The sequence below is a fragment of the Lissotriton helveticus genome, chromosome 4_1, assembly GCF_964261635.1.
Source record: "Lissotriton helveticus chromosome 4_1, aLisHel1.1, whole genome shotgun sequence".
Classification (NCBI taxonomy): Eukaryota; Metazoa; Chordata; class Amphibia; order Caudata; family Salamandridae; genus Lissotriton; species Lissotriton helveticus.
Window position 1 is genome coordinate 1,238,957,602 of NC_136063.1, and position 15,420 is coordinate 1,238,973,021.

Here is a 15,420-nt window from a genome sequence, read left to right on the forward strand (position 1 = left end):
GCCAGAAACCGGTCCCCGGAAGCTTGTTTCCTTCCCAGTATAAGAATTGGCTTGGTAGTTTGGTTTGCCCTGTTCCCATCATGCACTGGGACAGGAACAGACTAATTTGCATGTAGCCAGGTTCTGAGCTGGGATGGTGCAGTGAGCTAAAAAACGGTGATGGATCAAGCCCTGATCTTTGGACTGGGTAAGAGTGGTCTGCTTAATTCAGACACTCTGTTCATCACCACCCCCTTTTCTGAGCCTTTTGCACACGGCACACACTTTATTAAATGTTTAGAGTTTAGCAGAGTGTTTTGCTTCACATGAGAATAACATGTTTTTCTATATTTGCAGCCTTGCTTGGTAAGCTTAGTCTGAACAGTGAGTGCCGAGGCCTTCAAGGTTATTTCAACACAGTGGTTGTTGTATGGACTGATCAGCGCACGCTCTAGACATAACACATATGAAGCTGTGGCCACCTCTGAGATTGGCACCTCAGTACACTGGAATACAGGAGAGGAAGAGACCCCACGGGTAGCCACGAGAAGTATGACAGGCGCCAAGAAAAACCAGAAGTAAGCTTGGTGGTAAACCTCTCAGACTGTGAACTTACAGAAGCACAAAATGCGGTACTGGAGAAGGGCCTGGGTTATGTACCTACGGCCAACATGGACAAATTTCATTTATGCAAGGAAGTCCAAGAATTCATGCGACGTCTGAAATTGCAAGTCTTTTTCAAAGACAAAAATGATGAGAGTGTTCTTGGAGACACCAAACTCAGACCTAAATCCACGTTCACACCGTTGAACAACACCCTACCAATCGAACTACTTACTTTCGAAAAGGCGGTGATGAGGGAACTGGAGGACATAGATCCACAGGAAAGAAGCACCTTTCAGAATATTAACAAGGAGGAAAGACAAGCACTACGAGAGTTGAGCCTCAACAAACGTATAGTGATAAAGCCGGCAGACAAGGGCGGCGCAACTGTCATACAGAATGCAAGCCAGTATGACATTGAATGTATGAGACTTCTCCAAGATGAAAGGAACTATGAAGTTCTTCACACTGATCCAACGAATAGGATAGCAACGAAAATCAGTACGATGGTAGAGGAAGCAGTGACACATGGTTGGATCACTAAGAAAGAGGGAGATTTCTTATGCCAAAAAAATCCCAGGACCCCCTACCTGTACACACTTCCTAAAATACACAAGAACTTACAAAACCCTCCGGGACGACCCATCGTCTCCGGCATCGGATCAGTATTGGAACCCCTGTCAAGATTTGCAGACGCTTTCCTCAGGCCAATTGTTCAGAAAACCTCAACGTACCTGAGGGACACAAAGGATGTACTGAACCTATTAGAAGACATCACCTTTGATCCTAACAACCAGCTATTAATTAGCTGTGACGTGGAGAGCCTCTACACCAGCTTGCCACATCAGGCTACGCTAGAGATTGTAGAGGATGTCCTGTTTGAAGACTTCTGGGAATACCAAACACCACGGAATGTGGTGATGGAATGCTGTTCCCTAGCCCTTAAGGAGAACTTCTTTGAGTACAAAGGTACCCTTTACCTACAAAAACACGGCTGTAGCATGGGAAGCACATTTGCTCCCAGCATAGTGGGCCTATACGTGCACCACTTGGAAGTGAATAAAATACTGCATCCAAATAACCCTTACAGAGATAACATCAAGATATGGAAACGATACATCGATGATATCCTGATCATCTGGGATGGAGATGAGAGGACTTCCAAACAATTCCTGAGCTGGCTGAATTTGCAAGACGACTATTTGAAATTCACCAGCACTACCTCCAACTGCAATTTGGTGTTTTTAGATTTGAACATTTTCCCCAAGGAAGGCAGACTAATGACCACAACCCATTTTAAAAACACTTCGAAGAACTGTCTATTGTTGTACAACAGCTTCCACCCGAGACACCTGCGGGATAATCTACCGTACGGGCAGTTCCTGCGCCTACGCAGGAATTGTACAGAGATTAAGGACTTCAAACTACAGTCCAAAGACTTAGAAAAGAAGCTGGTAGCTAGAATGTACCCAGACAAGATCATCAATCAGGCATACAAACGGGCCAAGAACAACTGCCGAGAGAGTCTTCTGGAAGAAAAAGTGCCGAAGGATGAGGATAAAAGACCAATCTGCATCACCACTTATAACACCTGTTCCAATCAAGTGACAAAGATCATTAACAGGAATTGGAAGATTCTAAACAGTGGTGGGTTACAAATACCTAAACCGATGTTCTCTCACAAAAGAGCACGGAGCATAAGGGATGTCCTAGTCCATACAAGACCAAAAGCAGCCAGCGGCACTGTGCAACAAAATCCCAACTTTGTACATGGCCACCATCCATGTGGGAATTGCAAAGTTTGTTGTCTCACGATGAAAAGTAACAACCTAACCTTCAGTGATGGGACCAGCTGGGAGCAACGAAGCTTCAGCAATTGCAACAGTGCCAATGTCGTCTACTTAATCACATGCCCCTGTAAATTGCAGTATGTAGGAATGACGAGTAGGGCAGTAAAACTCCGGATAGGAGAACACAAAAGCACCATCAAATGTAAAAAATGCAGCACGAAACTCACCAATCACTTCCTAGAGATGAACCATAGACCGGAAGAAATAATATGGACTGTGATAGAGCAAGTAAACAATGAGAGATTTCTTCTGGAGAAAGAACAAAGATGGGTGTTCCGTATCCAATCTCACAAGAGGGGACTGAACGATGATATACCTTGGGGACAGCTGTGACCCCCAACTCTTTGACTGCCGTCATTGGATTTGCCATTAATCTATATACAATGACACGAATCTTCTCCGCGTCTAACTTGGGAGTATCTCCTGATAAACCCCATGGTGCCAACAAGGACGACTTGACCTGTTCCTGGAATAGGGAACCCCCAGTGTAATGTTATCTGTCCCAGGAACAATCATCCTATTTATAGCAACACCATGACAATGTGCTGTAATTCAATATTTAGGATATGACACTGTACTGATAGAACCCCGGGTTATACCCGACTGACCCACGAACGCATTTCCAACATACTTCTAGTAAGACTACCAAACTCTGCCCTAACTGATCCAACTATATGAGGAAACTCCCTGGTGAATGCCTGGATCAACTGATGAGCAGAACTCTAACAACTGTCCAGGATTACCATCACATTATATCCGAACCTATGAGCAAAAAATCGAAACATTCGTTTTTTTTGGGATCCAGGATTAATGGGCAATCTACGAGCTTAATTATAAAAACCGAAACATTCTTTTTTTAATGTACGATCTGCTCGCATTACATAGGTCTCTTCTTTCACTCAGGTTAGCCAGAGACAGTGAGGAAAGACTTCCGTTAATATTCCCCACTCAGTGCCAAATAGCGGCGGCCATTGTTGAGGTGAGCATTCTAGCTTTCCCTCTATGGGCGTTTCCAGGAAGCAAGCAGCAACACGGACGGTAATTGCCAGAGTATATCTACGAAGCAGACGAGTGACTGCGCGTCCTCGGAGCTGCACGGTAGAGATGAGAGGCGATTTGCCATGCCGGTAACGTAAGTAATAGACTCGGACCCTGAGTCTCTAATAAACGGGTCACAGGGCCACCATTTTAATGCCAGAACTCGAATGTACCGCATCTGATAATGGGGGCGGCAATTTATCTATTTCTCCAGTAGACCGAGCAAACACTTCCTCCGCCTGCAAGCTCATGGGGCACTATCAAACTAACGGACAAGTATGTATAAAACGAATGTATCGATTACCATCTTTACCTATACCGCTATTTACAATACTGACCTTGTAAACACACAGTTTATGGGTCTTGTTTCCTACCAGTGCGATTGGGTATATGAATGTGTTGAGTCACGAGTGTATGGATGATGAATTAATCAATAACCGCTTCCATTTGGACGGTCTTTTGGATAAATACGTCGGGCATAGTGTCCATCAATAGGAGGTGCACATTGATTAATGCACAACAAATGTGGCAATAGAATTGGCGTACAATAAGCAAGATCCTGCTGAATTAGTAGCGAATGTAACCTCATATCATTGATGTACATTGAATGATTATAAGTGAGAATACGAATATATTTGTGCTTTCTCTCCCTTTTTCTCTTCTTCATTTACAGAGACCACTGGTCACTCTTTTTTGGCACTGATTAATGGTGCCTTGCTTCACTAGGGCCAGCTCATGCCCCGAAGCATAAATATTCAGCCTATTTTTGCTGATATATTTATAGGACAGTAGGCATACCACTGTAGAACTGAGCTCTTTCCTAGTAGGGATCACCGAAAGGTCCTGATGAGTAGGCAGCTGGGGACTGCCTATGAAACATGTCGACTCGGTAGTCAGTAATTGCTCTACCTTTTATCCCCTTTTTTAACATTTCCAGCCAGAGATACCAATAAAATGTATTTGTTCTACTAGCCAGGGAATTTTTAACTTTTTTGTATTTTTGTGCATTCACTAGTTAGATCCCTACACTTCACTGACACCATTGCACCCACACATAGTTCTGTCACATCTATAGTGCTCCCGCGTAGTCCGTCTGGTCGTAGCACGCCCCGCCCCGTTATAGGGACGGGAAGACCCCTATGATGAAGCATGACACTAATGGATTTTTTTAGTGTGTGAGGGGTATTTTAACAAAGCACACGTGCTCTCATCTTTCCACCGTTAAGAGAGAGCCCACTATTTCACATTAAAAACGAAAATTATAAAATATTTTTTCACCTCTACACATTGATAGAATCCTTATGTTTATATGAATCGTTCAGGAGGGTGATTCTATCTCAACCTCTACGCTTCCTCTTTTTGATTTTTTACGTTTTAATAATGAATTGCGTAGACATGATTACACACACTTGGAGAACATTCGTATGCTGAGAGCTGGTGCAGAATCTGATGTGATCCATTTCTGTTAATACCAGAGGCATGGGGTAGCCTATGTAATCCCAAGAGACCTTCTGTAGATATAAAATAACCTACTAGCAAGGGAGGGTGAAATATAGGTATATTTTAAACCTGTTTCCATTTAGCATTATAACATGCTTTCTCCCTTTATATTTTATGGAATAGTAATTATGCTGACAGTCTTGTTTCTGATAATATGTCTGCTTGTATTAGCTAAGATGCTGCGCATGAGAACACAGCGTTAGAAATAAAGATTTCAAACTTGCTTGTGTCTTCTTTTACTCCCTGTTTTGAACTGGTATGAGAGTATAAGGAAAGAGTGTTCATGTTTTCCACATTGCCTGAGGTAACCTAAGTCGCATGATCTGGGTTGTCTAATCGTTGGTATTTTGGATGAGCCAATGAGACACTGATGCTAGTCTGGTAGGGGATGTTGGGTACTAAGGTGAGTTTTGGTACACCCTACTTGAATGACGTCCCAAGTCTCTGTGCACAGTTCTGTGTAGGAGCAGAATCCCTGCAACAATGCCTTCTGTGAATACCAAAAGTAGTAAGTTCAGGATTTTGTCTCAGATTAGTTCGGTGAATCAGCCCCATCGAAAATAAGAGTTTGTACCCTACAATTAGGAAGGGAGAGGTAAGGCAGTGAAACGAGACAGGGATCATATTACACATTTCAATAATTAATCAAGTTTTTCCATCAACTTTTGAATGTGGAAGGCCTTGAGCAATAGTAATGTAATGTTTCATTTAATAATCCTCATTAAAAAACGTCCACCATTCACCTTTGGTGAGTGTTAAGCTATTTTTCCAGTTTTTTGCACTCAGCCTATATTAAATATATGTATTGTGACTAAGTTTCTGGGATACGCAATTCCAAGAATCATTCAGTTTTACCCATATTGCAAAGATCTGATTTTTGTCTGCTTGCTTGCTTTGGCATCTTGAGCAAGCCTAATTTGATTTATCATATTGACAGATAATTATGAGTCTAACAAAAATCAAACAGCATACAATAGACATTGGCTCTTAGGTGAGTGGAAATAATGTTATTGCAAGATTCAAACATTACAGTATTAATTTAGTCTTCATTAAGTGATTCTGATAGCCACAGAGACCATTAATGGGTCCTTCAGGAAGGGGTCCATGGATTGTGCTTGTACATAGCAGGAAGATACATTTGTCATATAGACAAAGAAGCTGGTCAATATTTGCCTTAAAATATTAGGGGCAATATGGTATCTAAAAGAATGGACTCTAGGATTTTTTTAAATCATACGATTTTACTTACTATTTTAGACAACGTTGGTAAAGCCTTAAATTTGATTTTTGAAAGAATTTTGGATGCTCATATTTAAAGAACATAGATTTTCAATTGTATACAGTTAAAATGTTAATCCAGTAATTTGGGCGATATTCATTTCCATTAAAGAAAACTTTCCCCCCAGTCATACCCAGTAATGAATTCTTAAATCAGCTAACACCCATCTACCTCTCATCATTGGCACTGTTAATTTCTTGAGTGATCTGTGAGGGGTTTATTATTTCAAATAAAGTGGGAAATCGAAGAATCATACTTTTTTTAAAAATAAGTATTTATAATGGAAATGCACAAAACAGAAAGAGAAATTTTGATACAATAATTTGTTAAATTAACCTGCTAAATCAATTATATTAGGAGATGTGTCCGGTTTTCTAGCTGATTCATTGTATGTGGGTAAAGTGTGGTGTAATTGCAATCAAAACTACGTTTCATACTGGCTGTCAATATAACACTGAGTAATCAGAATGAGTGAGTTAACCTTGGATAAGTCAACTGCACACTCCCCCAAGGAATAACTTGTGTTTTTCTACTGTTCAGATGCTACCTCAATAATGACTCAAAGTTAATGGGCATTTGCTGGATAATATTGATAGTGAAGTTTAGATCAGAAGTGAATATTACTATATCCTTGGCATAAATATCAATAGAGATTGAAGTTCATTACTTCGTTATTAGTGGGAGCAACACTGGTGTTCTCCAAATATACGGCTCGATTTATAAAGATGTACTACGGCTTAAGCCTCCACAAGCACCTTGTTTCCATAGGTGCATTCCTGAAGACTTCCTACTATCCATGGGATGTGGCTGCTTTCAGGTAGATTTGGGAGGTTCTAACTTACCCTCCCCCCCCCTCTCCCTTGGAGTCCTGTTCTGGTTTTAGTGCGCCGAGCGAAAACTGTCTTTTAATTAACGCTCGCTCACTCATTAAAAATAATGTGATCTTTAAGGAGCTCATATTAGAAAGGAAACCCTCTTGGGTTTTTATAACCGAAACATGGGCTAAAGACTCTTCAGGTCCAGACCTTGTGGAAGCGGTTCCTGAGGGTTACTGCCTAGCACGGCTGGACAGAATGGGTCGAGTTGGTGGTGGGTTGGCTATTCTGTATAAAGACAGGTTCCAATGCCACACTATACCTGTCTCTGATCCCAAGGATGTGTTCCAAGCACTATACTTTTCCCTGTCCGATTCTTCTAACCCCGCGTTTAATGGGATTCTGCTCTATCGTCCCCCTTGCCCCAGAACAGATTTCGGGCTGAAGTTGTTTCAGGTTCTGGAACCTTATTTTGGCCGCCAAAATCTCACTATCTTGGGTGATTTTAATTTTCACTTAGAGCTGTTGGAGGCCTATGACACTATTTCCCTGCTGGAAGTTATGTCAGCCTGTGGACTCACCCAACTGTTGGAAGGACCCACCCACCGAGCAGGGCACACGCTCGATGGAATTTTTTCTAACGATCAGAGGCTGACTGTAACCGACCCCTTCCATCTTTCATGGTCGGACCACTTTGCCGTTCCTTTCAATCTGACCCATCCGATCAAGGACATTTTTAGAAGGGTCCCGAGTACAATGGAAGTACGAAGGAATTATAAAAATATCAGGGAAAACTCTTTCCATCCGTGGACGTCTAGTTTGTCCGCTACTCAGGGGATGGATGTTCCCTCAGCGGTTTCGCACTATGATAAAACCATCTCGGAGGCCCTGGATGAACTGGCCCCTGCTAGGTCCTGTTATTCAGCCAGGAAAAGACCCTCAGCTCCCTGGTTCTCAGAACAACTAAGGCTCCTTAGACAAGAAGTAAGGAGACAGGAGCGCCTATGGCACTCTAGCTGGGACCAAAAGGATAGAGAAGTCCACAAGATCCTGTTAAAAAGATACAAGCTGGAAGTGATTAAGACCAAACAAGAATACTTTACGGTCCTCACATCCTCACTCTCATCTCCTAGAGAGCTCTTCAGGATTGTCGACTCTCTTACCTCTCTGCAGATCCCAGATCCGGTTGTTGCATCTCAGGAGCTCTGCAACAAGATAGCCTCCTTCTTCCAGTCCAAAATATCGGACATCTTTCTTGCCTTGGAGTCGCAAAGATCCTCTACCGCTGAGCCTTCGGTGCCTGCTGTCCTGGGCTCTAATTCCGTAGAATTATCTCCGCACGTGGGTCTGGAATCCTTTCCCCCTCTCTCTTGCCAGGATCTTGAGACTCTTCTTGACAAAACTAAATCTGGTTCTCCGCTGGATGTCTGCCCGCTAAAGATCCTTAAGCAGTGTAGAGAATCCCTCCTTCCCCCTTTGGTTGACATCATGAATAGGGCGATGAAGGAGGGCATTTTTCCCCAGCAGTGGAAAAATGCTGTGGTTAAACCATTGCTCAAGAGACCTTCTCTTGACCCTGGGGTATTAACATTTTTTCGCCCCATCTCACTGCTCCCGGCTCCAGCGAACATGTTAGAAGCCCACCTAAATCATCATCTGGCTGCCTTCGTGGAGAGTTCGGGCTGCTTGGATCTATCGCAGCATGGCTTCAGGAGGGAACATAGCACCGAGTCTGCCCTCACCATAGTGCTTGATAACATCCGCACACGGGTTGATGGGGGACAGACCTCCCTCCTGATCCTCTTAGACCTCACGGCTGCCTTCGATACCCTTTCTCCCTCGGTATTAACATCTCGACTGAGGGAGATCGGGGTTCGGGGGACGGCCCTGGGGCTCCTTTCCTCCTTTCTTGCTCATAGAGAGCAAAGAGTCATGCTGGGTCGGTTTCTATCCCCATCCCTGTCTGTGCAATGTGGGGTCCCTCAAGGGTCAGCGCTTAGTCCTACCCTTTTTAACATCTATGTGGCCCCCCTTGCCAGACTTATTAGATCTTTTGGGATGGAGGTAGTCTCCTATGCGGATGACACCCAGATCCTCGTCTCTCTCTCCCAGTCAGTTACGTCGACTGCCGCCAATTTTAGATCTTTCATGGAGGCAGTCGGCCAATGGATGATTCACAATTCATTGAAACTGAATGGGGAGAAGACTGAGGTGATGGTGTTTGGAGGAAAGGATGAGATCTGGTTAGCTGAGTGGTGGCCGGACTCACTGGGTGCCTGCCCTGATCCTACCTCCTCGGCAAAAAAACTGGGGGTTATGATTGATCCTATCCTTAGCATGTGCCAACAGGTCAACAGGACTGTATCGACCTGTTGGGGTATTATCCATATACTAAGGAAAATCAGGCATTACCTCTCTTTGCAGGCAAGAAAGCAACTTGCCGTCGCACTTCTGGGCTCTCGGTTGCACTACTGCAATGCGCTGTATGCTGGACTGAATAAAAGTCGGCTGCAGCGCTTGCAGGTGGTCCAGAATGCGGCAGCCAGATTTGTTCTCGATCTACCCCGACGTACCTCTGCCACCTTTGCCCGGAAGCAGCTTCACTGGCTTCCCGTTGTGGACCGTATCTGTTTTAAGATCTTGTGCATGGTCTACAAGGCTTTAGCTAAAACCAGCCTCACTGGCATTGGAGCTATTCTGTCACCCTATAATCCTGGCAGGAATCTCCGTTCCTCCAACAGACTTCTTCTTTCCGTTCCTCGTATTCGGAAGACCAGATGGGGGGTAAAGCTTTCTCCAATCTGGCTCCTAAATGGTGGAATGCCCTCCCTCTTGAAGTAAGGTCTCTTCCCACTCTACAATCTTTTAGATCTGCCCTAAAGACCCACCTCTTTGTACGTGCATATCTGTAGTGGTGCTTTGCAGTTTTGATCTTTTTGATAGGCGCCTTGACACCTTCGGGTTTAGTTTGCGCGATACAAATTGCATAATAAATAAATAACATAAAGCTTAAAATTAGGTAAAAGCAGACATTCTTGTCTAGTACTGTGGCTAATATGAATTATTGAAGAATTATTTCAATTAGCAAGGATAGAAGATTTTGGGGAGCGATATAAGGTTTGTGCACTTTGATATGGGGGATAAAGACTCATGAACCCTAACCCATCACATGTAAGCCCCTGTTACACTCGATTGATGGCAATTTATTACATCTAGCAATATGGTATCCAGTTCTTCCTGAGGATCTCTGCTTGATCAATCAAGGCTACTGCGTGGTTTGAGTGGGAGGTGCTATCTACTCACTTGGCATGAGTAAAATTTAAATTATGCTAGCATACATTTCCTAATTTCAGGAATTTTGGGTTACATTTGTTATGCAAAATTCCTAAAATTACACCATTACTCCACTTTGCGTAGTTATGTGGCATTTGAAGTAAAGAAAGTGTACCCCAAAATATGCCATTTGCAGTAAAAATGTACAAAGAATGCAAATGCACAAAAGAGATCAAGAAGCTGCTTGCAGTGCTTTGTGTAAATGCCTCCTCATACCAAAAATTGATGCAAGTATGAATATCATGCTAAAATTATAGCACAAAATCATGGATTTGCGTTTTCACATAACTACGCAATATTTTGCTGAAATTGTGCATAATTACGTGAAAGCAAATTATGCAAATTTCACACACCCCTATTGTTCTCTGTATAAAAGTATGTTTCATATTTTGGGTTAAAGGAAGTAATACCTATATTATTCCTAATTGCGGGGACTTTAGCAAATGTCTTCTAATCTGACTTTGGGAGAGAACTAGGTGAACTAAACCAAAAAATTGATTTCTATCTTTTTTCATAAGATTGAGATGGTAGCATATGACTAAGAATTAAGGAATTTTATTGTATTGTCTTATTTGCCTTCACACTTCTAGATAAAGATGAACTACATCTTCTAATAGTTGTGTGTACATTTCCATTGATTTAACTTCTTCTATTATAAAATCGGCCTCTAGTGTTATGTTGCCCTCTTCATTGATAGTTGGGAGATTAACAGTATAAAAAACTTCATGGCAACTTCATGTATTGTTTGTCTAAACCCAAGGAATTTCATTAGAGTTATCAATAATATTCCCGGATCTATTCTTTTTTGTGCAAATATAATTAGAATTCTCATGTTTGCTCATAAACGCAAGCAATTTCACCCCAAAGTTGAAAGTTTTATTTTCATATGACAGAGCTGTTTTGGACTTTTATGTGTCATGTATCACTTTAATATAACTTTTGAGTACACGCATAGACAAGTATGTAGAATTACTTCAGAGAGATTTAGTAAACATCTGTTAGATGTGAGTGTGTGTCAGTAGATCTAGCTCATTTCATAATTTATCATCTTCTATCATATTTGTTTTTGCTATCTTTGAGGAGAAGGATTGGTTGATGCCACGGATGAAGGGCCTCATTGCATCACAGACCAATCAATTATAACCGGCGTCTGGATTTATTTGAATAAAATTTAGGGTTTCCAGACTGAGATAGTTAATATAATTATCCTGTTATATGAGATACAGGGAGAAGGTTCATGTACTCCCCAGCATAAACAAATGGGTGACTGACCAGAATGAAGCAGATGGTGAATACTGGCTTTGTTCTCATTAGCTATAGCTAAACTAAGCAGCTAATGGTCAACATTTCAGTATTGTATAAGAGGTATTGAAAGGTGCACTCTTGAGTTACAGGACTGTTATGTTCCTAGATGGCAATGAAAGGTAATGTGTTTATTAATGCTCTAATAGTAATCAGGACTTCTGCATATGGCTAGTATGTGGGATATCAAATGTATAGAACAGGGGTACTCATAGTACGGCCCGCGGGCCAGGGGCAGCCCGGCAAGCCTTCCCTGGCGGCCCGCGGACCCCTGAGACATCATACCTGTGTTTTACGTTTTGTTTTTAAGTGTCTGCAGCAGCGCGAGAGACTCTGCTGCTCTGTGGGGGCTGCCGGCTGGGCGATCCTAGCACTAGCCAGAGTACAGCTGCTGGGGCCTAAGAAGAGGTGAAATACAAAGGCCTCATTAACATGCAAATGGTCTTTTGAAGACCTGTGAACTGCTCGGGTGCGGCTGTGAATGTGTGTGTCCCCCGGCTGGCACACAGGCAGGGTGAGGTGACAAAGGGAGTGGGAGGGAAAGGGGGGAGGGGGACGGAGAGGGAGTGAGAGGGAATGAGAGAGAGTGAGAGTGAGTGAGTGAGTGAGTGAGTGGGAGGGAGGGAGGGGGGAGAGGGAGGGAGTGAGTGAGTGAGAGGGAGGGAGTGAGTGAGAGGGAGGGAGTGAGAGGGAGGGAGTGAGTGAGAGGGAGTGAGAGGGAGTGGGAGGGAGTGAGAGGGAGGAAGTGAGAGGGAGTGAGTGAGAGTGAGAGGGAGTGACTGCGAGGGAGTGAGAGGGACTGAGTGAGAGGGATGGAGTGAGTGAGAGGGAGGGAGTGAGAGGGAGTGGGAGGGAGTGAGAGGGAGGAAGTGAGAGGGAGTGAGTGAGAGTGAGAGGGAGTGACTGCGAGGGAGTGAGAGGGACTGAGTGAGAGGGATGGAGTGAGTGAATAGGGATTGAGTGAGTGAGAGGGATGGAGTGAGTGAGAGGGAGGGAGGGAGGGAGAGGGAGTGAGCGAGTGAGAGGGAGTGAGTGAGAGGGATGGAGTGAGTGAGAGGGATGGAGTGAGTGAGAGGGATGGAATGAGTGAGAGGGATGGAGGGAGTGAGAGGGAGTGAGTGAGTGGGAGTGAGTGAGTGGGAGTGAGTGAGTGGGAGTGAGTGAGTGAGAGGGAGTGAGTGAGAGGGATGGAGTGAGTGAGAGGGATGGAGTGAGTGAGAGGGAGGGAGGGAGTGTGAGGGAGTGAGAGAGAGGGAGGGAGTGAGAGAGAGGGAGTGAGAGAGGGAGTGAGAGGGAGTGAGTGAGTGAGAGGGAGTGAGAGGGAGTAAATGAGTCAGTGAGAGGGATGGAGTGAGTGAGAGGGAGGGAGGGAGTGTGAGGGAGTGAGAGAGAGGGAGTGAGTGAGAGAGGGGGAGTGAGAGAGAGGGAGGGAGTGAGAGAGAGGGAGTGAGAGAGGGAGTGAGAGGGAGTGAGTAAGTGGGAGTGAGTGAGAGGGAGAGGGAGTGAGTGAGAGGGAGTGAGTGAGAGGGAGTGAGTGAGAGGGAGTGAGTGAGGGAGTGAGAGGGAGTGAGTGAGTGAGAGGGAGTGAGAGGGAGTAAGTGAGTCAGTGAGAGGGAGTGAGTGAGAGTGAGTGAGTGAGAGGGAGTGAGTGAGACAGAGAGGGAATGAGACGGACAGGGAGGGAGTGGGAGTGAGACGGACAGGGAGGGAGTGGGAGTGAGACGGAGACAGAGAGGGAGGGAAAGGGAGGCATAGGGAGGGAGACGGAGAGGGAGGGAAAGGGAAGGAGAGGGAGGGAAAGGAGAGGGAGTGAGAGGGAGGGAAAGGGAGGGAAAGGGAGGGAGACTGATAGGGAGTGAGATGGAGGGAAAAGGAGGGAAAGGGAGGGAGACTGATGGGGAATGACATGGAGGGAAAGGGAGGGAGACTGACGGTGAATGACATGGAGGGAAAGGGAGGGAGATGGATGGAGAGTGAGATGGAGGGAAAGGGAGGGAGACTGATGGGGAGTGAGATGGAGGGAAAGGGAGGGAAATGGAGGGAGAGGGAGGAAAATGGAGGGAGAGGGAGGGAAAGGGAGGGAGACAGAGAGGGAGTGAAAGGGAGGGAGACGGAGAAGGAGTGAGAGGGAGGGAGAGGGAGGGAAAGGGAGTGAAAGGGAGTTTGACAGAGAGTGAGTGGGAGTGAGTGAGAGGGAGAGAGAGCTAGAGAGAGGGAGGGAGACTGAGAGAGAAAGAGAGAGAGAGATGTGTGTATGCTGGGACGGCTCAGTGGACGAAGGCGTCCGCTGCAAGGACCTGTGATCAACTTCATGGTCAGTTTTATGTTGTTGCTCTAGCCCCGCCCCCTCCCCCACTGACCCCGCCCCCCACCGATGCGGCCCTCGGACACAAACCAAACTGTAAATTTGGCCCCCGAGAGAAAGTTTGTGAGTACCCATGGTATAGAAAGAAGTCTCTAGAAATCAATTATAGTGTCTACAAATAATAACTTGGCCCTGGACAATTACTAATTCCAGTGCTACTTCAATAAAATCGGAGGTCAATGAAGTAAGAGAAGTATAATTGAAGAAGAAAAAATTGCTTTTCTTGGATGCATGTATTGCCATAGACATTTATATAATTCTTTAAGATGTTCTAGATGTAAAAATACAAAGAATAGTCTAGATTATAATGCTAGTTATTTTTGCTGCCACACAGGATCAAGAGATAGCATTTAAATTAAGCATAGGTACAGTTTTACCTCTTGCATATTTACTCAAAATACCTTTTGGCTTGGCCCTCCATTATATGGGCCCCGGAAAGACATAATAATTCAGTTTTCATTCGAAATGTCCCAGACAAAAATCCAAGTTCCTTCAATATCCTTCTTCAAAACATTGACATTCCAGCACAGTATTCTGACTACAATCCAATTAGAATTAGGAAGTGTGACATCTCTAGAAAACTCTAGTAGTCTGTTGTTTGTTACTGATTTTAGTTTACAGACTCGCTTGTTCCCACACCTGCCCTCTGCCCCTTTAACTCAGGTCTTACTCTTTGCAGCCCAGCCTTCACTCCCCTACTTTCTCCTTGTGGCCCTTCAAAAAGAGAGCCATGTCTCTAGACAAACACTTTGAGCTATTGTGAAAGTGACCGAAAGCATGGTCTTTTAAATTAAATGAATTGAAAATGTACATTGACTAAAGAGAGCCACAAATCCCTCAGTGACAAACAAAAGTATTTATTTTGCTCCTTAATTTTCCAGTCATCATTCAATCATCATTGCAAATGGAAAGTGGTCAAACTGTATGAAGCACTTTGTAAAGGGGGATATGAAACATATAAAGCTGGTGTAGAAAAAAAACTAGTCGAATGACTATGAATTCCAATCTAGGAAAAAAACAAATCATGTAGTATCTATGCTAGTTTTATGCTAATGTTATTTACTACAGAATTCCTTATGCTACAGCTCTTGAAGTTAGTAAGAAGTTGCTTGCACTGTGAACAGTTTTCCTCTGAATGCTAATTTTGAATCTGCATCGCTCCTGGAGGAAGGCTATAGCTCCTAATGCATGAACACAACAGGGATGAGAGGGTCCAAGGGAATTTTTACTGACCACACACAACTATAGCCCCCTATTAATACAGTTTCTAACAACAAAAAATGGTGGTGGGTCAAAGAAACAAAAATAGACTAACTAAGCAACTGGCGACATGTACTACTCGGCAGTATTTAGTGA